The 21,832-nt window shown below is 42.2% G+C and overlaps 1 long non-coding RNA gene across 1 annotated transcript; it reads left to right on the plus strand.

The window, feature by feature from the left end:
- The first annotated feature begins 387 nt into the window (after positions 1-387).
- Positions 388-20,793, plus strand: LOC117095727. The gene is made up of 3 exons (XR_004442149.1): positions 388-442; positions 13,876-14,086; positions 20,017-20,793. It is a non-coding gene; the product is annotated as an uncharacterized LOC117095727 (long non-coding RNA).
- Positions 20,794-21,832: the final 1,039 nt, after the last annotated feature.

Genomic DNA, 21,832 nt, shown 5'->3' on the forward strand with positions numbered 1-21,832 from the left:
CAGAGCATACTTGCTCCCCTCCCCGTCGCCTCCCCTCAACCCCTTCCCCGCCACATGAGAACAGTAATTTGCATCTCAGGGACAGGAGCTGTGCCAGGTGATTCTGTGTATAAAACAGCGCAGTGCAGCCCCTGAAGCACAAATACTGTTTTGGGTTACAAGGTGGTGCATGTGACGTATTTGAAAATACAGACTCATTTGTGTATACTCCCCACATAAGGAGTGTAGGCTTCATCTAAAAGCCTGCATGTCAAATATTCCTTTCTAATACATCCTGGTGTGCTCTGCCTTGAAGTGTTTTTTTCCTGTCTGCCTGTCCAGCACCTTATTTATGCCCCATTCTGTCCCTCTCTCTCGTTGCCTTTGTTCCGCGGTCTCCTGGGTGATGGAGTTAGTGTTTGTGTGTAGGGATGTGTGGACAAGAGGGAGCTGATTTCTAGAGGTGAGACGGCCCTGTGGTTAACGGTTGGAGGCTGCTGTTGACAAGGCCTGTTGCTGTGGCAGTTTTGTTCCGGAAGTGGCCATTTTCTGGGCAGGGCTCCACCAGAGCCCCATCTGCCTGTGCCTTTGACTTCCTGTCAAGAGGCAGCAGGCTTCGTGAGCTGGGGAAGTGCCAGAGGCAGCCTTTCAGTTAGACAGACCTGGACCCAAACCCTTTCTCTTCCCCTAACCCTCTTTGGCATCTTGGCACGTGACTGTCCCCATTTCTGAAAAGGGTGTTCATAAGAACAGTCTGGCTGGGTTGTTGGGGTGCCTGAGTGTGATCATGCATCTCCATGGCTGGCCATGGTGTTTATTGAATGGCAGATATTATCAGGATGGAGTGAGTCCCAGTAGGAAGGGCCTTTAAGATGTTATCTGGTTCCACCCAGCAGGGAAGGGAACTGTAATTCCCCACTCTCCCTGTGGAGAATCAGGGCGGGCTCCGGATGGTTGGCCAAAGGCTGCACAGAGGTGAACCTCCAGGGTAGGGTGGTTCTAGGGGCTGTTCACACTCCTGTCCCAGGGGTGTTTGGTCTGGGGCACATTGTGATATGTGTTTCCCTCCTTTCTTAAAATTAGCCCTTGGCGTCGGGGCCTTGCAGTGGACTGATGTTCCTCCTTAACTGAAGAGTCAGTCTGTTTATTTTTGGGGGGTCGTTTAGGGGGAAAAAAGTAGATATCTGAACAAAACTGGCTGGCAGGAACCTTTGGCTGACTGCCGGGCTTTGGTGGTGGTCAAGACCTGGAACTGAATTTGAGGCCTGGCCAGGGTGAAGGATGTCCCATAGGAGCCCGGGAGGATGACTCTGCCAGGCCTGCTTTTGACATCTCTGTCATGCTTCATGCTTTATTCTGCTCTGGGCCATGAAGCAAGAACTAAATCTGATGCCCAATTAAGGCCGAGCTCTTTTTTTTTTTTTTTTTGAGACACAGACTCACTCTGTTGCCCAGGCCATAGTGCAGTAGTATGATCATGGCTCACTGCAGCCTCAGTCTCCTGGACTCAAGTGATCCTCCCACCTCAGCTTCCTGAGTAGTTGGGAGTACAGGTGAGTCGGGTGAGTGCCGCCACACCCGGCTAATTTTTTTTTTTTTTTGGTAGAGATGGGGTTTTACTGTGTTACCCAGGCTGGTTTCAAACTCCTGGGCTGAAGGCCGTCCACTCACCTCAGCTTCCCAGTGTTGGGACTACAGGTGTGAGCCACTCATCTAGTCTAGCCTGAGCTCCTAAACAGGAAATGTGTGGCATGCCTTCTTTGAAGGTGGCTTTCTTATTCTGAGTTTTAAACCACAACCACTGAAGATGGTCAGTGCCTGCGGAACACATACCAGTTCCGCTCAGAGAAACCATTCCTCCTTAAGGAAAGCTGGGGCCATTCCTGGTCTGGCTTTCCCAGTGAAGGAAGAGCCAAGTGGATGCCCCTCGACCCTGGCCTGAGGCGCTGGGTTATGGTCCAGCTGGGCACCCTCCTCTTTAGGAGGTGGAGAGGGGAATAGGGGGATTTGTCTAGGTTTGTGTGGGTCAGAGCCAGGCAAGAATAGTTATAGTAGTTGCCAGGCAAAGTAAATAGGAAGCAGACAAAAAGGCCCAGGCATGCAGGAGACCGCAGCTACAAGGGCAGGGAGAGGGACACGTTGGTGGAAGAGGGAAATGAGGAGGGGCTCTTGGAGATCCTGCCAAGGAGGCGTTCTCTGAACCTGTCCTGCTGACACACCCACTGCAGGGTCCACTGAGACAGCAAGGCAGGAAGGGTGGAAAGGGTCTGCCAGGGGCAGTGCCTGGCATGCACTAGAGGTGATGTAGAGTCTGGGATCAGTGACACAAGATCACATCTAGAACCACGGTCAAGGATGTGAGCCAGATTTTCCGGGGCTCGGTCCTGGCTTTGTCACTTAACTGTGTCACTTGGAGCAAGTCACATACCTCTTGCAGACTCAGTTGCTCATCAAAAAAATGGGAATTGTATATATATATATATAAATATATATAACATATAATTATGTATTTATAATAAATGTGTATATATAATTATATAAGATTATAATAATCACAAATGGGGTATATATAATATATAGTTATACATTAATTTATAATATATTTATTTATAATATATGTGTATATATACACATATATACATATGTATGTCTGTCTATATCTAAATGAGCTAACCATGTAAAGCCCTGTGTACGTGCCTGGCACGTAGGATACTTCATCACTGTCACCTCTTTTTGTTATTATGACCTGAGCGTCTCCCTGCTCACCAGCCCTTGTTCTTTAGTCACAGGTCGACAGTAGATCCTGAGGAACCTCAGTTCTATCCCGAAATGTGAAAGCCTTTTTACTCAACCACAAAGAAGTGGTCAGCAGAAAACTGGGCATCCTGGCCTCTGGGGCCACGAGCAGCACTCAAGAGGAGCTACTGTTTTCCCTGCCTGTTAGCATGTGGCCTGGGGCCTTGTGGGCTATTTGAAAATTAGGACACAAGAAGTCCAAGCAGCACCTGGTGATTAAACTGGGTTCTCTATCAGAGAGAGGCGTGACCTTCGAGGGCATCCATACAGGAGCCAGAGGTAAAGCAGAAGGTGGGAGGGACTCTCCAGGCTCAACCCTTTCAGCATAGTCAGGGGTGCCTGGCAGCTGGATTCCAGCCCTGCCCAGAGCCACCCAGAGAACTGAGGGAGGGGGACAGCTGCTCAGCTGAGTGATGGGAGGCTCCAGAAATAGTTGTCAACCTCATCGAACCAGAGATGAGCCCTTAGGACAGCCAGGGTGTTGATTTCCAGCCAGGCAGGGCTTTGGTTCTCCAGTGGGATGTGGACAGGGTTCACTGCAGCCTCTCAGCAGATGAACTAGGGGAGAGACACTACCCCAACCATGCTCCCCCGGCCCTTGGGTGTTAAGTAAAAGTATCTCCTCTTTTCCTCTCTGCTCTCTCCACTTTACAACAAAATAGTATCTTTAGTCTGCAAAACCAGAGCCAGGAAGAATCTTCACAGCTAGACGGGGCCATGGAAAGATGATGAGGTATATCAGGAAATATGTAACCTCGTAATACTTCTGCTGCAAAACCTCCTGACATTCTGAATGAACAGTCACATGCAGCCTCTTTCGTGCAAAACAGAGCTCATAAGAAAGTAAAGCAAATCTGTAGGGGCCAAATGAAGAGGGAACTGGAAGTCAGAGCTTCAAGTACATGACTGATGTGGTGTATTCCCTGGGGATGGGGGTGTACACGCTGGTTTTGGGAACCAGGGCACTTGGGTTTAAAAGTTTGTCCAGGACATTTGTGTGATTCTCAGTTTTTGGATGTTGGTGAAAAGTGCTGCTTAGAACATTCTGGTATGTGAGTTTTTGTTGAACATAAGATATTTATGTTGGACAAATATTTAAGATACAAATTATTGAATTTAGGTATGTATAAACTCAGATTTGGAGAATACTGCTAAACAGATTTTCAGAGTGGTTGTTCATTTTAAATAACGGCATATGGGCCAGGCACTGTGGCTCATGCCTGTAATTCCAGCACTTTGGGAAGCCAAGGCAGGAGGATTGCTTGAGGCCAGGAGTTTAAGACTAGCCTGGGCAATATAGTGAGACTCCATCTCTACAAAAAATTAAAATATTAGCTGGGCATGGTGGTGTGCACCTGTAGTTCCAACTACTCAGGAAGCTGTGATAGAAGGATCACTTGAGTCCAGTATATGGAGGCTGCAGTGAGCTGTGATCACACCAGTGTGTTCCAGACCAGGCAACAAAGCGAGACCCTGTATCAAAAAAAAGAAAAAAGAAAAAAAAAGTCCAACAGCAATGACAGCAGTGTAGGAGCATTCTAATTGCTCCACATCCTCCCCAACAATTTGTATTGTCTTTTCCTCAGGCTTATTTTAATCACTCTGGTTGGATTTGCACTTCTTTCTTTTTTCCTTTCTTCCTTTCTTCCCTCCCTTCCTTCCTTCCCTCCCTCCCTCCCTCCTCCCTCCCTCCCTCCTTCCCTCCTTTCTTCTTTCTTCTTTCTTTCTTCTTTCTTTCTTTCTTTCTTCTTTCTTTCTTTCTTTCTCTCTTTCTCTCTTTCTCTCTTTCTCTCTTTCTTTCTTTCTTTCTTTCGATGGAGTCTCACTCTGTTGCCAGGCTGGAGTGCAGTGCCACGATCTTGGCTCACTGCAACCTCTGCCTCCCAGGTTCAAGTGGTTCTCCTGCCTCAGCCTCCCGAGTAGCTGAAACTACAGGTGTGTGCTACCACACCCAGCTAATTTTTGTATTTTTAGTAGAGATGGGGTTTCACCATGTTGGCCAGGATGGTCTCCATCTCTTGATTGAGATTGTGATCTGCCCACCTCGGCCTCCCAAAGGGCTGGGATTACAGGCGTGAGCCACCGCACCCGGCCTTGGATTTGCATTTCTAGGATGATGAATAAGAGCGTACTTTCTCATAATTATTGTGGCAATTTGATACCTGCTTTTATGAAGTGTCTGTTCAAGTGTTTTGCTCATTTTTTCTAGTGGGTCATCTGTACTTTTCTTACTGATTTATAGTTCATACTTGATTTATAGATTTGTATTTGAAATATAAATCCTTGTGACCATAAATATATTGCAAATCTCTTCGCCCATTCTTTAGCTTGCCTTTTCACTCTTTTCTTTTTCCTTCCTTTTTTGAGATGGAGTCTCACTCTGTTGCCCAGGCCGGAGTGCAATGGTGAGATCTCGGCTCACAGCAACCTCTGTCTCCTGGGTTCAAGCGATTCTCCTGCTTCAGCCTCCTGAATAGCTGGGATTTCCAGTGCCCACCACCATGCCTGGCTAATTTTTTGTATTTTTAGTAGAGATGGGGTTTCACCATGTTGGCCAGACTGGTCTCAAACTCCTCACCTCAGGTGATCCAGCCACCTCGGCCTCCCAAAGTGCTGGGATTATAGGCAAAAGCCACCACACCCGGCTTCATTCTCTTGATGTTTTTGATAAGCAGATGTTCTTGATTTTATTAAAGTTCAAATCTCTTATTTTTTCTTTATAGTTATTACTTAAAAAATATTTGCTTTGTCCAAAATCATGTATTTTCCTGTGATTTTTTTAGAAGCTTTATTTTTATATTTTTCAAATTTAGAACTACAATCCATCTTGAATTCTTTTTTTGTATATATAGTTTTAAAAAATATAGAGGTTGATATTAATTTTTTCACATCTAGATAGCCAACTAACCCAACGCTATTTATTGAAAATAATATTATTTCTCTTATTGTGTTACATTGTCACCCTTGCTGTAAATCAAGTGACCATATATCTATAGGTCAGTTTCTGGATCCTGGATTCTGTTTCACTGGTCTATTTGTTTATCCTTGTGACATTATCTTATTGTATACCATCACTTCATTTTATAATGAGTCTTGATATCAAATAGGGAAAGTCTTCCAACTTTGTTCTTCTTCAAGATTGTCTTGGTTCTTTTTGCCCCTTAGCATTTTCATATAAAATTTAGAATCAGCTTGTCAATTTCCATGCACACTCACAGTAAACCTGCTGGGATTTTTATTAGAATTACACGGAAACTCTAGATATGCCAGATTGTAGAGAGTTATATATTTATAATATTGAATCTTCCAATATTGAATGGTAGAGCTCTTACACAACTTCCATTATGTTAATATCTAGGTTTGTGATTTTTTTGGATGCTACTATATATTAGTCTGTTCAGGCTGCCATAACAAAATAACATAGACTAGGTAGCTTAAATAACAGAAATTTGTTTCTCACAGTTCTGGTGGTTGGGAAGTTCAAAAGCAAGGTACCAGCCAATTTGGTTCCTAGTGAGCATTTTTCCTGGTGTAGAAGAGGGTTATTCTTCTAGCTGGCCACCATCTTGCTATGTGTTCACATGATATCTTCTTTGTGGGTATGTCAGGAGAGATAGCAAGTGAGCAAGCTCCCTGGTGTCTCTTTTATAAGGGCATTAATCCCATCATGGAAGGCCCACCTTCATGGCCTCATGTAACCTTAATTATTTCCTCAAAGCCCCATTTTCAAATACAATATATTGGGGGTTAGGGCTTCAACATGTGAATTTTGGAGGGACATAAACATTCAGTACATAACATACTATAAATTCTTCATGTAGGTTCAAGGTTGAAATGCATATAACCCATTTGGTTTGGGAATTCTTAAGATAAAACATTAATATAGAAGTGGTATCACTTCTATATTATACATTAATATACCAGTGGTATCCCTGCAATGTCTGTCAGAAGCAATAAAAAATCTTCTCTGGAGGAACGTTCCCTCAATTGAGGCAGTTCAAGATTGCTATGAACAGAGTCCTACTAAATATAAGTTCACAATCCAATTACGAAACATATGGGGAATCAAATTTATTATGAGCAAGAGTCAGCAGACCAAGCAACTGACGGATTATACTTCAAGAACTTAAGACAATAGAACTATCAAATATACTATAAAATAAGTATATTTAAAACGATTAAAGACTTAAAAAGGAATTGAAAATTGATAAAGAGAATAAGACTATTAAAAGGAGGAGGCAGATTTGAAAAATAATCTAATAATATTAATAAAAATGAAAAGTATATAGTCATTAAAACTAAAAACTCAATGGACAGATTAGAGACAGCTGAAGGAGAATTAGGGAATTGGAAGGTACAGTAGAGGAAATTTCATAGAAAGCAGTTTAGAGAGATTAAGAGTTGGAAAATATGAAAGAGAGATTAAGAGACAAGTAGGACAGAATGAGAAATTCTAATATACATATAATGGGGTTTCCAGAAGGTAAGAAGATAGATAATGGGGCCAGGCATGGTGACTCATGCCTGTAATCCCAGCACTTTGGGAGGCCAAGGCAGGTGGATCACTTGAGGTCAAGTGGTCAAGATCAGCCTGGGCAACATGGTGAAACCCCACCTCTACTTAAAAAAAAAATACAAAAATTAGCTGAGCGTGGTGGTGGGAGCCTATAATCCCAGATACTCAGGAGGCTGAGGCAGGAGAATCACTCGAACCTGGAAGGTGGAGGTTGCAGTGAGTTGAGATCGTGCCATTGCACTTCAGCCTGGATGACAGATGAGACTCCATCTCAAAAAAAAAAAAAAGAGAAAGAGATAATGGGGAAGAGCCAGCAGTTAAAGTGAAAGTGGCTAAGCATTTTTTATAATTGATTTAAGACTTAAATCTTAAAAATCAGTAAGACTGATTACTCTTGAGTGGGAGTTTAAAAAATGTATATGTATAGTTTAGAGGATAAAGGGGGAATCAGTAAAACTCAAACAATCCAAGAGAAAGAGAAAAGAAACAAAGAAAAGACAAAGTAGGAAGTATAAAATAAAGCAATGGCAATAAACCTAAACATATGAGTAATCATAATCCATACAAATAGAATAAATTATTCAGTTAAAAGACAGAAGCTAGGCATGGTGACTCATGGCCTGAAGTCCCAGCTACTTGGGAGGATGGTGTGGGAGGACTGTTTGAATCTAGGAGCTTGAGGCCAGCCTGTGCACCACAGTGAGACCCTGTCTCAAAAAAAAAAAAAAAAGACAGAGATTGTTACAATAGGTTAAACACACACACACACACACATACACACGCACATGCAATCTAGTATTCTAGTATGCCTCTTGTTTACACGAGCGATGCAGAAAGTTTGAAAATACACGCCAGGGGTATACTAATCAAAAGAAAGCTAGTTCAGTTATAGTAATAACAGACAAAATGGACTTTTTTATACATGTATAAAAGTACTTTAAAGAGAAAAATAGTCACTACATATGGTAAAAGGAACAGTTCATTAAGATACATTCACCTCCGTTGTACCTAGCAAGATCACCTTAAAACATATGTAGCAAAAATTTACAAAATTAGGGGGAAAAATAGACAAATCCATACTTGTAGTGAGAGATTTTAACATACCTCTCATAGTAATTGATAAACCAAGAAGACAGAAAATTAGTATGATTATGGAACATATGAACAATATAAGAAGCTTGAACAATAATTGTATGTGTAATTTTACACTCAACAATCAGAGAATAGGCCAAGTGCAGTGGCTCATGTCTGTAATCCCAGCACTTTGGGAGGCCAAGGCAGGCAGGCCACTTGAGGTCAGGAGTTCCAGACCAGCCTGGCCAACATGGCGAAACTCCAGCTCTACTAAAAATACAAAAATTAGCTGGGCGTGGTGGTGGGCACCTGTAATCTCAGCTACTCAGGAGGCTGAGGCATGAGAATAGCTTGAATCCGGGAGGTGGAGGTTGTAGTGAGCCGAGATTGTGCCACTGTACTCCAGCCTGGGCAACAGAGCGAGACTTCATCTCAAACAACAACAGCCTCCACCTGCCAAAAACGTTAGATAATATACATTCTTTCTAAGCAGATACAGAAAATATACAGATTTTGATCGTGCTCTAGATATTTATATCATAAAGTTATTTATGTAAAGCTTAAAAACTTATAAAATGATATTATACCATATTCATGGATATTATCTTCTTAAAAAACATAAAATACATGGGAGCAATAGACCCTAAATTCAGGCTGTAGGTTTTTCTGCAGTTGGAAGGAGGAAAAGGGGATGGGGAGGGACATATTAGGGGCCTCAGTGGTATCCGTAGTGCTTAAAACAATCTTACATAAAAGATCAGCTTCCTGTCCTGATCCAGAAGGGGTCTAACCTCTAAGCCTCTCTCTCTCCCACTGATTATAACTAAAACTTTTAAAAGCAGAAAATTCTTAAGACTTGGAAAAGTCATAGCATGCAGTCTGGGGAAAGGAGTCAAAACTTGAAGAATGAACTGTTCAGAACTAAATTTCTCATTTCCTCCCTTCTATTTCCCAACTTTGATCTGAGGGCAGCCTAGTTGTGGACCTAAAATCCTGAGAAAAACCCTACATTTCTGGCCAGAGGACTGAGAAAATGGATCCCTGGGAACTAGATAACAGGGCAGCAGTCCCCAACTTTTTGGCACCAGGGACCAGTTTCATGGAAGACAATTTGTCCATGAACCTGGGCAGGGGGATGTTTCAGGATGATTCACGTGCATTACATTTATTGTGGCCTTTTATTTCTATTGTTATTACATTGTAACATATAATGAAATAATTATGCAACTCACCATAAGGTAGAATCAGTGGGAGTGCTGAGCTTGTTTTCCTGTAACTAGACGGTTCCATCTGGGGGTGACAGATCATCAGGCATTAGATTCTCATAAGGAGCACACAACCTAGATCCCTTGCATGCGCAGTTCACAACAGGGTTTGTGCTCCTATAAGAATCTGATGGCTCTGCTGATCTGACAGGTGGCGGGGATCAGGCAGTAATGCGAGCGATGGGGAGTAGCTGTAAATACAGACGAAGCTTTGCTTGATTGCCCACAGCTCACCTTCTGCTGTGCTGCCTGGTTCCTAACAGGCCATGGACCTGTACCGGTCCATGTCCCAGGGACTGGGGGCTCCTGGAGCAGGGGAAATGCTGGAGAAGAAGGATTCCTTAGTTCTGTGTATGGACCAACACAAATCTTGGGTTCAGCCTGAAGTTGCATATACCCAGGACAGACCTAAAAGCACTACTGCAAAGGTTTTCACAACTGACCTGACACTAGAAGCCTGCAAACAGAAGGCAAGACAGAACCTGTGATCTCAACACAGCAGGGTTGATGGCCTGCTAACCAAAACGAAACCCACATTCTCTAGAAGTTTTACAAGAAGAATCTAGAATTTCACAGAGTGTTATTAGAAATGTACGAGATACAATCCAAACTTACTTAACACATAAAGAACCAGGAAAATGTGATTATTTTTCAAAGGAAAAGGCAATAGATTATGTTAATCCTGAGATGGCCCAGATGCTGAAGTTGTCAGACAAATACTTTATCTGTTATAACCAAGCCCACGAGGTAAAGGTAAACACCTTAAGATGGAAAGAAAAAGGTGGCAAAGAAATAGAAACTATTATAAAAGAATACAATACAACTTTTGAAAGTGAAAATTATAATATCTGAAAAACAAAATTCATTGAATGGGCTTAATAGCAGAATGGAGATGGCAGAGGAGTCAGTGAACTTGAAGATGTATCTATAAAAATTATCTAGTCTAAAGGACAGAGAGAAAAAATGATTGAAAAAAATTAATAGAATCTCAGTGGCCTGTGGTATAAGACCAAAAGGTCTGACATTCTTGTTCTTGTACCACCAAAAGGAAAGAGAAAGGAGATTGGATTAGGAAAAAATATATATTTGAAGAATTAACAGCTGAAAATGTCTTACATTTGGGCAAAACATAAATTTGTAGATGTAAGAAGCTTGGCAAGTCTCAAACAGAATAAACTAAAAGAAAATCATGTCCAGATGCATCACACACTGTTGAAAACCAGGTATAATGGAAAAATCTTGAAAGCAGCCAGAAATAAGTAACACATTATATATAGGGGAACAATGATTCATACGACTGAGTATTTCTTACCAGAAACCACGGAGGCCAGAAGACAGTAGAATAACATTTTTAAAGTGCTTAAAGAAAGGAGCTTTTAACCCAGAATTCTATATTCAGAAAAAATATCCTTGAGGATGATGGTAAAATAAAGACATTCTCAGATTAAGAAAAAGTGAGAGAATTCTTTGATATTAAACCTGCTCTAAAATAAATGCCAAAGAGAGTCTTACAGGCTGAAGGTAAATGATACCTCAGGAATGAAGGAAGAGCAACAGAAATGGTAAATATTGGGCTAAATAAAATACCCTATTTTTATCCATTTAAATTCTTTAAATATTTACAGCTGTTGAAGGCAAAAATCGTAACATTGGTGAGGTTCTCAATGTATATAGATATAAACATAACAGCTATAACATAAAGGGGGAGGGTAAAAGTATGTATATGTTTGTCAGGCTCCTACATTTTACTTTGAATTGGTAAAATAGTAACTTGAAGTAGACTGTAAAAGACTAGGAATGCATATTGCAATATCTAGAACAGTCACTATACACACACACATATACAAAGAGATGTTGCCAAAAAAGCCAATAGATACATTAAAATGAAATACTAAAAACTTTAAGTAATTCAAAAGAAGGTAGGAACAATGAAACAGAACCAAAACACACAGAGGACAAACAGAAATCACATAATAAAATAATAGACATAAATTCAACCATACCAATAATTACATTAAATGTAAATGATCTAAACATACTGCTAAAAAAACAGAGATAGTCAGATTGGATAAAAAAGACTCAAATATAAGCTGTCTACAAAAAGCTAATTTAAATATGACATAGGTTAAAAAAGGAAACAATATAAAGCAAATATGATGAAATGATAGAATCAAGTGGTAGATACCTGTGAGTTAATTCTGTTACTTGCTATTCTATTCTATATGTCTGAAAATATTCATAATAATAATAAAAGGTGATTGGATGATTTCTTACATAAATATTCTAGTCCTCTAGGGAAGGAAAGGAAAGATTGGCTAATGGATACAAGTTATAGCAAGATGGGAGGGATAATTCTAGTGTTCTATAGCACTTTAGGGTGAATATAGTTAACAATAATTAAATGTACATGTTCAAAAAGCTGGAAGAGGGAATTTTTTTTTTTTTTTTTTTTTGAGACAGAGTCTTACCCTGTCACCCAGGCTGGAGTGAAGGGGAGTGATCTCAGCTTACTGCAACTTCTGCCTCCTGAGTTTAAGCAATTCTTGTGCCTCAGCCTCTTATGCCTCTGCAGCTCTGTAGCAATTATTATTATATACATTTTTAAAGACAGAGTCTCGCTTTATTGCCCAGGCTGGAGTGCAGTGGCATGATCTTGGCTCACTGCAATCTCCACCTCCCGGGTTCAAGCAATTCCCCTGCCTCAGCCTCCTGAGTAGCTGAGACTACCGGCATGCATCACCACGCCTGGCTAATTTTTTGTATTTTAATAGAGATCGGGTTTCACCATGCTGGCCAGGATGGTCTTTATCTCCTGACCTCGTGATCCGCCCACCTCGGCCTCCCCAAATGCTGGAATTATAGGCATGAACCACTGTGCTCAGCATAAAAGAGAGGATTTTGATTGTTCACAACACAAAAAAAAGATAAATGTTCGAGGTGATGGATATGCTAATTACCCTGATTTGATCATTATACATTGTACACATGTATCCAAATATCACTCTGTGTCCCATAAACATGTACAATTATTGCATATCAACTAAAAATAAAAAGAATCAATGCCCTTTAGATGGGTATATAAGATCTTTAGATGCCGGTTCCAGAGTGATGTCTCATCTTTTTCCCTCTAGTCCCTGGTATGGGACCAGAGCTGAGGATCTGGAATCAGACTGCTTAACTCAAATTCTACTTCTTACCTGGTGATCATGTTCAAAGGACTTTAATTTTCTTAAACCTCAGAAGACTTCAACCGTAAAATAAGTATAACATTGCCTAACACTAAGGGTTTATTTTGAGGAATAAACGTAATATTGTAGCTAAGTAATGGCAAAATGCTTGGCACATAGGACTTGTTCAAATGAACGTGAGCTGTTATTAGCTAGACTGATTCGCCTGGCTAAGTCACTGATTCCACTACAGGTCATCCTAATTCCTTGCCTTTTACTACCAACAAAACACAGATTGCAACACATTAATGGCTGGTGAAATCAATGGAGTTTATTGTGGCCAGCATTACAAAAAATTGTAATGAAATGATATACAACAGAATAGAATGGGTTGGAATTTAACAGAATTTAAAATAGCAGAATAGAATAGCATTTTTAAAAAGTGAATTTGTATAGTTAGGGTAATGATTGTTACAGCGTGTGGGTATAAAACATATTTATTTTTGTGGGTTTTGGCCAAAAGAAGCTTGAGAAACACTGATTTCCATGATTCCTTTTGCCTGGAGTAATGAGGCTTATTGTTGCCCTCCGGTGGATTTTCAACAGCCTGTTGGAGCCCCACTTCCTTGAAAAGTTTTCACATGATTTTCCTTAGCTGAAATGCAAAACCTGTGGAAGCCAAGGGTGGGTTTTAAACAAGGGAGTGATTAGATATGATTTACATTGTAAGAACAGGTGCTCCTGTGACGAGGAAGCCTCAGGAGGGAGTGAGAGCAGAAGGGAGCCCACCTGTGGTCATCTCAGCAACAGCAGAAGAACCTGGGCTGCTGGGAGTGGAGTTGGAGAGAAACAGGTTGATTTGGTAGTTATTCTGCAGGTAGAGTGGGCAGGCGAATTCCGCAAGATGCCCTGGGGTCGCTGCTCAGGCTCAGGTCTTTCTGTGGCTTCTTCTTGGTCAGTCTGGCTCCATTCCTCCATGTCTGGCTCCTATCACTGCCTACATTCGGAGTCCATTTTCTGATGCCCTCTTTCAGCTCTCTGCCTGCACTTATCTGTGACTGCCTGCTCATCTCTCCAGGTGAACTGGAGCTCCTGGGAGTCCTTTCCTTTGTGGGGGTTATCAGTATCAGAATGGCGTGACTTCCGTCAAACCCTAACAAAATGGAGGCGGAGACCATGCAGAGCGAGCCTACACGCATGCCTGTAACAGGACTTCTCACCAGGAATCCCTGCACATATGCCTATGACGGGGACTAGGCCAGGAACTCCTCACATATGCAGGATTCGAGGTAAGTCATTTGCTCAAGGACACTTGCCCAGCAATGGCAGCCTCTACCAATGAGACGTCGCCAACTCCTGTAATCAATGGTCTTTGTTTCCAAACAGCTTATGTGGAATTCTCCTTTTTTTTGTCTGTAAAAGTTTTCTTTAGCTCCGAGCTCTTTAGATACGCCTATGATTCATCCCAGCACATGTTTCCCAGGTTGCAATCCTCTGCAATTCCCAAATAAGCTCTTTTTTTGTGGAGATCCTGTCTCTCTCTGTCATTATTTAGGTTGACACCTTTTATGTCCTGCATTGCTGTTGATGACACCCACATTTGTACCTCCTGCTTGAACGTCCCCATCCCCAACAATGAAATTCCTATCTCTGTCTACTCGGTACCTCTATTTGAACCGCTAAGATGAGTATCCCAAACCCAGCTCCTGTGATGCCCCCAAAGCTGCTCATCCTCACCACTTCCTCCTCTCAGCAATGGCAGCTGTATTCTTCTTTGGGCTTTATTCAGTCCCCCAACTTTGGAGCTTTCTTGACCCCTCTCTATTGCTCACACGCCATATTCAGTGTGTCGGCAAATCCTTTGGCCCTGCCTTCCAAAGACATCCAGAATCTCCTCACTTCTCACGAGCTCTCTGTCTCACTCTGTGTCAGGCCACGCTGTGTGTCACTTGCACAGTCGCAGGAGCCTTGGATCGAGTCCTTCAGACCTTCTACCTCTTTGACTTCATCTCCTGCTGCTCCAAGCCCCGTGCTCTTCCTTGGACACACCAGGCATGCTCCTGGCAGAGCCTGTGCACTTGCTGTTCCCTTTGTCGGGAAGCCTTTTCCCCAGATATCTGCTCAGCTCATCCCTTGTCTCTTTCAGTTCTCACTCAGATTCTCCTTCTCAGCTGAGTCTTTCTGACCATCCTCATTAAAATCAAATAACACCCCTACTCCACTCCCTTGCCCATTTTCCTCATCCATTTCCACCCCCCAGGACTAATCACTCTCTAACATTCTCTCTCTGTATATTTTTAATATATTCGTTTATACGTCTTGCATACACAAAACGATTTGGTTTATTGTCTATCTCTTCTTGCTAGAATGTAAACTCCACAAGGGTAAGAGTGCTTGTTTATTTTGTCACTGTTGTGTCCCTGTCCTAAAATGCGGATGGTGTGGCCAGCTGCATGCGCTGCTGTCTCTATTTTGAAATCCTTAGTAAATTTTGGACAAGACCCTCCTCTTTCATTTTATGCTGGACCTGGAAAATTACGGAGCGGGTTCTGACTTCCAGGCACATAGTACGCATTCAATAAATAATCTCTTGAATGAATGTTGAATGGGGTGGTTTTCAAAGCAGATGTGAGATAAGAGGTTACTGATTGGTTGACTGAATGGAGGGAGGGCTGATTATTCATTCATTCATTCAATAACATTCAACAAATATTTACCTGACATCCTTAGGGATTAAATTTCTGTCCACTGATAGCGAACCTCATGCATTGTGTTGCACACTTCATAGATTTGAGGGATTTTAGGAATACAACACCCTGTGATGTAGGTATGATTGTCTCCACTTCCAGATGAGGATACTGAGAAGTTAAGGCATTGCCTGAGGTCGTGTGGCTAGTGGAAGCCACAGGCAGAATTATCCCATGGCTGGCCAGGCTGAGCTGTGGGGGCAGCTCCTGTACTTTCAGTCTCCTCCTTCAGAATCCCTCCTCCTCACTCCCCATTCATGGGCTGCTTCTCCCAGGATCAGGCAGCCTCTGTTCACCTTTTCTCACTTCACCCTTTCTCTTTGCAGAATTAGAAGGAATCGGCTCTCACCTATTTGTTTCTTACTGTGGATTTATCCATGTGTCACCTCTCCCAGGCAGAATTACATTCTGAAGGCATCTCTAATTGAGATTGCTCCATGGGGAAGGACTCTTAGACCTCAGGAAGCAGTTGTTAAGGCCCTGGAGTGAGGCAGGAACCCCAAAGCCCTGATGACACCCCATATAGGTACCCCTAAACCTGCCTACATTTCAGGCCAGGCTTCCAGTATAGACATGGAAAATAGTCCCACTTTTGGTCATAGATTCTAGAAAACTGTGAAATTCTGGGGAAATCCATTTTGAGTAATACCTTTTAGAAGAAGGAAAAATGGAAGTAGCTTATCATAGCATGGGTTTTGCTAGACAAAGATGGCAATTCAGGAGGAAACATAAATTTAACAACTCTTAAGTATGCGCAGCTGACATCTCGTAGAGTAGGGCTGGTGACTAAACCAGAAGTTACTGTCTGCATCCTCTGTCACTTACAAATAAAAATGAGGACCAGACCTTAGTTATGAAATGCATGAACAACCTCTGCTGTGGGAGCCACATAAAAAGATGGTGATTCCAAATATTTAACCTTATCATGTGTCTGTGTGGTTTCATTTGAAAATGTGGGGTGCCTGAAATTCTCAGAACTTCGAAAACTCTTAAGTTTTTTTTTTTTTTTTTGAGACAGGGTCTTACTCTGTTGCCCAGGCTGGAGTGCGGTGGTGCAATCATAGTTCACTGCAGCCTCAAACTCCTGGCCTCAAAGGATCCTCTCAAATACCTGGGATTACAGATGCATGCCATCGTGACCAATTTTTACTTTTTTTTTTGTAGAGACAAGGGTCTTTCTATGTTTCCCAAGCTGGTTTTGAACTCCTGGACTCAAGATATACTCCCACCCTAGCCTCCCAAAGTGCTGGGATTACAGGCAGAATTCACCACACCCAGTTGAAACTCTATGCATTGAAATAACAAATATAAGAAATAGGTTAAAATATAATACATAATAAATATAATAAATACACAAATATATAAATATACTATTCTACATGTAAACTCATGTATTTTATATATGAATATATTATATATTTTGTATATGACTATATTATATATTTAATATAATATATTGTATATATTTGAAAATATTATATATATAAAGTATATGACATATAAAATCAGAAATAAACATAAGGAATGTAAGTATTGAAATTACATTGTAAGCTTGCTTTTTGTACTCAGACCTTCCCCACAGTATTAGGATGGTTTCATTGGCAAGTAAAAGAAACTGAACCTAACCCAGCTTAGGACTTCAGGAAAATTGATTGAATGATTGATTGATTGCTTCTATGATTGAACACGCTGCCTCACCTCCAGGCCTCCTGGCTTGATGCTCAGAGGGGCAAAAGGGGCTTCTCTCTTCTCCCAGCAGTCACATGTTGAATCCTAGATGAGCTCGGGCTGGCCTTACTTGGACACATGCCCTTCCCTTGGGCCCTTGACTTAGCGGGAAGGATGGGGGCCTGATTAGCCAGACCTCGAGGGGGCCAGAAACTGTGACCGAACCCTCAAGAATCAATACCGTCAGCTTTGGGGAGAAGCAGCTCCCAGAAAAAAGAAACAGTAATTGCTTATAATCTTGCTTTTCTTTCCATGCTGACAAGAGACATTTTCCCTGAGACTGACAGAAAGCGCCGTGTTGTCAAGAACTAGTCCTTTCTCTTAGCTGTTTTCATAATTCCAGGTGTTTTGTGTTCCAGTCAAAAGACTCAAGAAAAGAAAAATTTCCCGAGACAGAGGATCCACTTCTTTATTTTGGAAACAGTAGCTAAAATGTGGTCTCTGGACTCAGGCTAACCTAGATTTCAACACTGCATCTCCTGTGGAGTGTAGGAACTTGGGAACTTAGGTCCTGTTGGCCTTCACTTTCCCCATTTGTAAAACAGAGATAAAATTATACCCCTCTTAGTTTTATGGTAAGGATTAGATAAAATAACACATATTACCAAATAGCACAGGTCTCTGTAGATTTTCTTTTATTTACTTTCTCCTTCAAATACCCACTGGGTAATTTTTTACCGCTGGAGAAGCCTTGGAAAAGCAATGATACCAGATGCATTCCCTTATCTTATCTCTTGTCACATTCATTATGCTGAAATCATCCATTTAAGTGTGTCTCTCTCTTTTATTTTCCATCAGGCAGTAGGTTCCTTGAGATCCAGGGCCATGTGTTATCCATTTTGATGTCCCCAGTGTCAAACTTAATGCCAGGGAACACAATAGGAATTCAATCAATGTGGAGCTGCTGAACTATTGAACCACCAGGTAGAGCTTTTGAGGATGACCGATCGTTGTTGCCTTTAGAAAAGCCAGATTGATGGGTTACACCCACACAGAGCCAAGTTAGACTATTTTCTGGAATTCGTTTAACCCGGGGTATGTATTTACCTGGACCTCAAATGGAATGTTGATGTGACCAAGTCATTTTATAGGGGAATGGCAAGGCAGGGAAGAGGCAACAGGGAGTTACATGGCTGGTTGGAATCTTCACTCTCCTGCCTACTTGCTTGTGGAATCTTGAGGAAGTTTTTTGATCTATTTCTACCTCAGTTTTCTGATCCTTAAAATGGTACTGCAATAATACCAACCACATAGGACTACTGGGATAATTAAATGAGACAATGTATTTAAAAAGCCACTGTGGGCAGGGCATGGTGGCTCATGCCTGTAATCCCAGCACTTTGGGAAGCCAAAGCAGTTGGATCACTTGAACTCAGGAGTTCAAGACCAGCCTGGGCAACATGATGAAACCCCATCTCTAGAAAAAAAAACCCATCTCTAGAAAAAAATTAGCCAGGCATGGTTGGCATTTGCCTGTAGTCCCAGCTACTCGGGAGACTGAGGTGGGAGGATCACTTGAACCTGGGAAGCAGAGGTTGCAGTGAGCCAAGATTGTGCCACTGAACTCCAGCCTGAGATGTTTAAAAAAAAAAAAAAAAAAAAAGCCACTGCCTTGATACATCAACATGCAATATGGAAAGGTCCCTGAACTGGGGCCACAGGGTTTGCTTGGTAGGCACTGTGTTTGTAGGAGTACAGTCTTAGCTGCTGTAACAAAGAGGCTCCAAAGTATAGTGACTTACTGAGAGAAGTTGATCTGTTTCCATGTCACAGTCTGGAGGTCAGCAGATCAGGTCTGCTGGGGCAGCTCCACATCCTTAATACATGCTTTCCATCTCTGTGTCTTGGGAGATATCCCGGTTCTCGTCCTCTCCTTCCAGCAGTGGAAAGGGGGAAAGGGACTGGGAATGGGGATCCGATGATACTACCAATTTTTTGAGGGCAAGATCAGGATGTGACCCTCATCACTTCTGCGGGCTTTACCTAGTCACATGACCATGGCTACTGCAAGGGAGACTGGGAAATGTAGTCTTTGGCCAGGCAGCCATGTTGCTGGCTAAAATTTATACTACAGAAGTATAGAAGAACAAAAATTGGGAGACAACCAGCCACCTGCCATAGCCACTTAGGACCTCATGAAGAAAGGCAAGAGTGATAGTTACCTCTCAAAAAGGCTCTTTGCTGGGTTCCCTTGGCAGCAAGTGCATTGTACAAAGTCTAACTCCCCATGAACCAGAAGGGAATTCAGGAAATGATTCAGGCTCCCTGGCTGACTCAAACACTCAGGATCCTGGAGAGAAAAGTAGCCATACACCCATTTGGGGCTTGGGGTTTAGTTTATAATAATAATAATGACTTTGGCACAGAAAACTTCCTGAGGGTTAATGAATGACTGGCTTGGATTAATAGCCCAAATCACTGCTGAAGTCTATCAACTCCTTCCAGCTTCATATTAATCTACAGGAAATTCTTTGTATACCCAGCTATTACTGCTTCAATCTCACAAAATAAAAATGAATGGATGTTTCATTAGAACTTGGAAAAAAACTTGATCACCATTGTGGGTGGCCACCATGCTATTATTATTTTTTTTTCAGGCACATTTCCTGCATTTCCTCTGGTTCTCTTTCTGGCTTCAATTTGCTTCAGTGGCGACAGCAGCAGCTGGCCCTCTAGACTAACATCTCCTTGCTATTTATAATACACTTTGCAGTGCTCATTATTTCTTAACTTTGTCTCCCCAGAAAGACTGGGAGCTCCACGAGGTCCAAGACAACCTGAAGTCTCCCAGCTCAGAAGAGACTTGCTATGGCAATCACTCCGTAACTATTTGTTGAATTGTACATAGTAGAAGAGTGAAGAATTTTAAACAAGTCAGCATCAGTCCAGTGGATTCCTCAAAGCAAACCTGGAAATCTTGGCATGAGTTGGATTTAAGGCAGTACATTTTCAGCTCCTCAAAATTTGAACCGTTTCTCAAGAGAACAACTTGAAACAGAAAGGAAGGATGTAGATGTGGTTGTAGAAGATGATGTCTAAGGCCACCAAACTGTCCACTGTGAAGATAAACCATGCATGTTTAGTAGGCGGTGGCTCCCCTTCCCTGTGGGGAGTCCCACTGCTTCCCTGGCCTGGGAGTTCTCTGCCAGTAGATGTTATTGACAAAATAAGCAAAGTCCCCTGATTCAGATAATTAGAGTTTATGATAGCTCTAGATTGCCACTGCCATGCTATTTAAAGTCGTGCTTTATTGTCTGACATGAGTTTGGCATCTGTGAGGACTTGTCCAATGCAAGGTACAATCTCCACTGAAAGATACCACCAGCACATCTTGCCACTGTGCTGTAGCAAGCTGGGCAGTACAATGATGTTGGCAGGACCCTGTTTAGGTGGAGGATGGCTACCTGGGCATCAATAATATTCTACCTTGATTCCACATTGATTCCCAAACAGCTCTTCACCCACATCTTCTAATTAAAGCAGCAGACGGGAGTCCCAGCTAGAGAAAAGTTCTGGGAGCAGGAGAGGTGTTGGTGGCTTTAAAACCAGGGGTAAAGACTGAATTAGGAGGTTAAGCAGGAGTAGGATCAAAGGCTTAGAAAGTGCTTGTTTCCTTCCATTGTTCTTATGAGAGCTGATAAGGGGCTTTCAGTTTTGCGGGGAGCCTTGGAAGAGAATGAGGGAATTTAATCAACTAGCGGGACCTTTCCAACCTACATTTCCCAGTGTTTGTTGGGTGATACGTTTGCCTAATAAGTTAAAGCTTCCAAAAAATAGAAAGGAAAGCTTGGTGACACTAAGCTCTGGCATGCTGTCATCTTCTGGCTAGGGGTCTTGTGCTTCTGTTTTTCTATTTCTGACCAAGGACATAAAATGTGTTGTGACCTCTCAGATAATGCTATGGCATCATGTCCAAGCAGCAACTAACCAGAGTGGAGTTTTCATGGGTAAAAAAGTATTGAATAGCTCAGCCACAGGGAGGATTTCACGATAAATTGCTTTTTCAGAAAATGACAAAGAGGCAGACACTTGCGGTTCTTCCATTCCAAAATCAAGATGTTGGTAGGACCAAGATCCCCGTGAAGGCTCTGGGAGAACCCATTTCCTTGCCTTTGCCAGCTTCTAATGCTGCATTCCTTGCAATCCTTGATTGTTGACTCCTTCCCCCATCTTCAAAGCCAGCAGAGCAACACCTTGTTTCATTGCCTTCTCTCCTGTCAAATCTCCTTCTGCCTCCTTCCTATAAGAACACTTGTGGTTGCATTTAGAGGCTACGATGATAATCCAGAATAATATCTTTATCTCAAGATCCTTGACTTAGTCTCGTCTGCAAAGTCTCTTTTGCCACAGAGGGAAACATTCACAGATCCCAGGGGTCAGGCTGTGCACATCTTTGGGGGACTTTATTCTGCCTACCACACTCATCTTTCTTTTTTCAGACGGAGTCTTACTCTGTTGCCCAGGCTGGAGTGCAGTGACATGATCTCGGCTCACTGCAACCTCTGCCTCCCGGGTACGAGTGATTCTCCTGCCTCAACCTCCCAAGTAGCTGGAATTACA

Source organism: Trachypithecus francoisi, unplaced genomic scaffold (assembly GCF_009764315.1).
Source record: "Trachypithecus francoisi isolate TF-2019V2 unplaced genomic scaffold, Tfra_2.0 Lachesis_group14, whole genome shotgun sequence".
In the NCBI taxonomy this organism is placed as follows: domain Eukaryota; kingdom Metazoa; phylum Chordata; class Mammalia; order Primates; family Cercopithecidae; genus Trachypithecus; species Trachypithecus francoisi.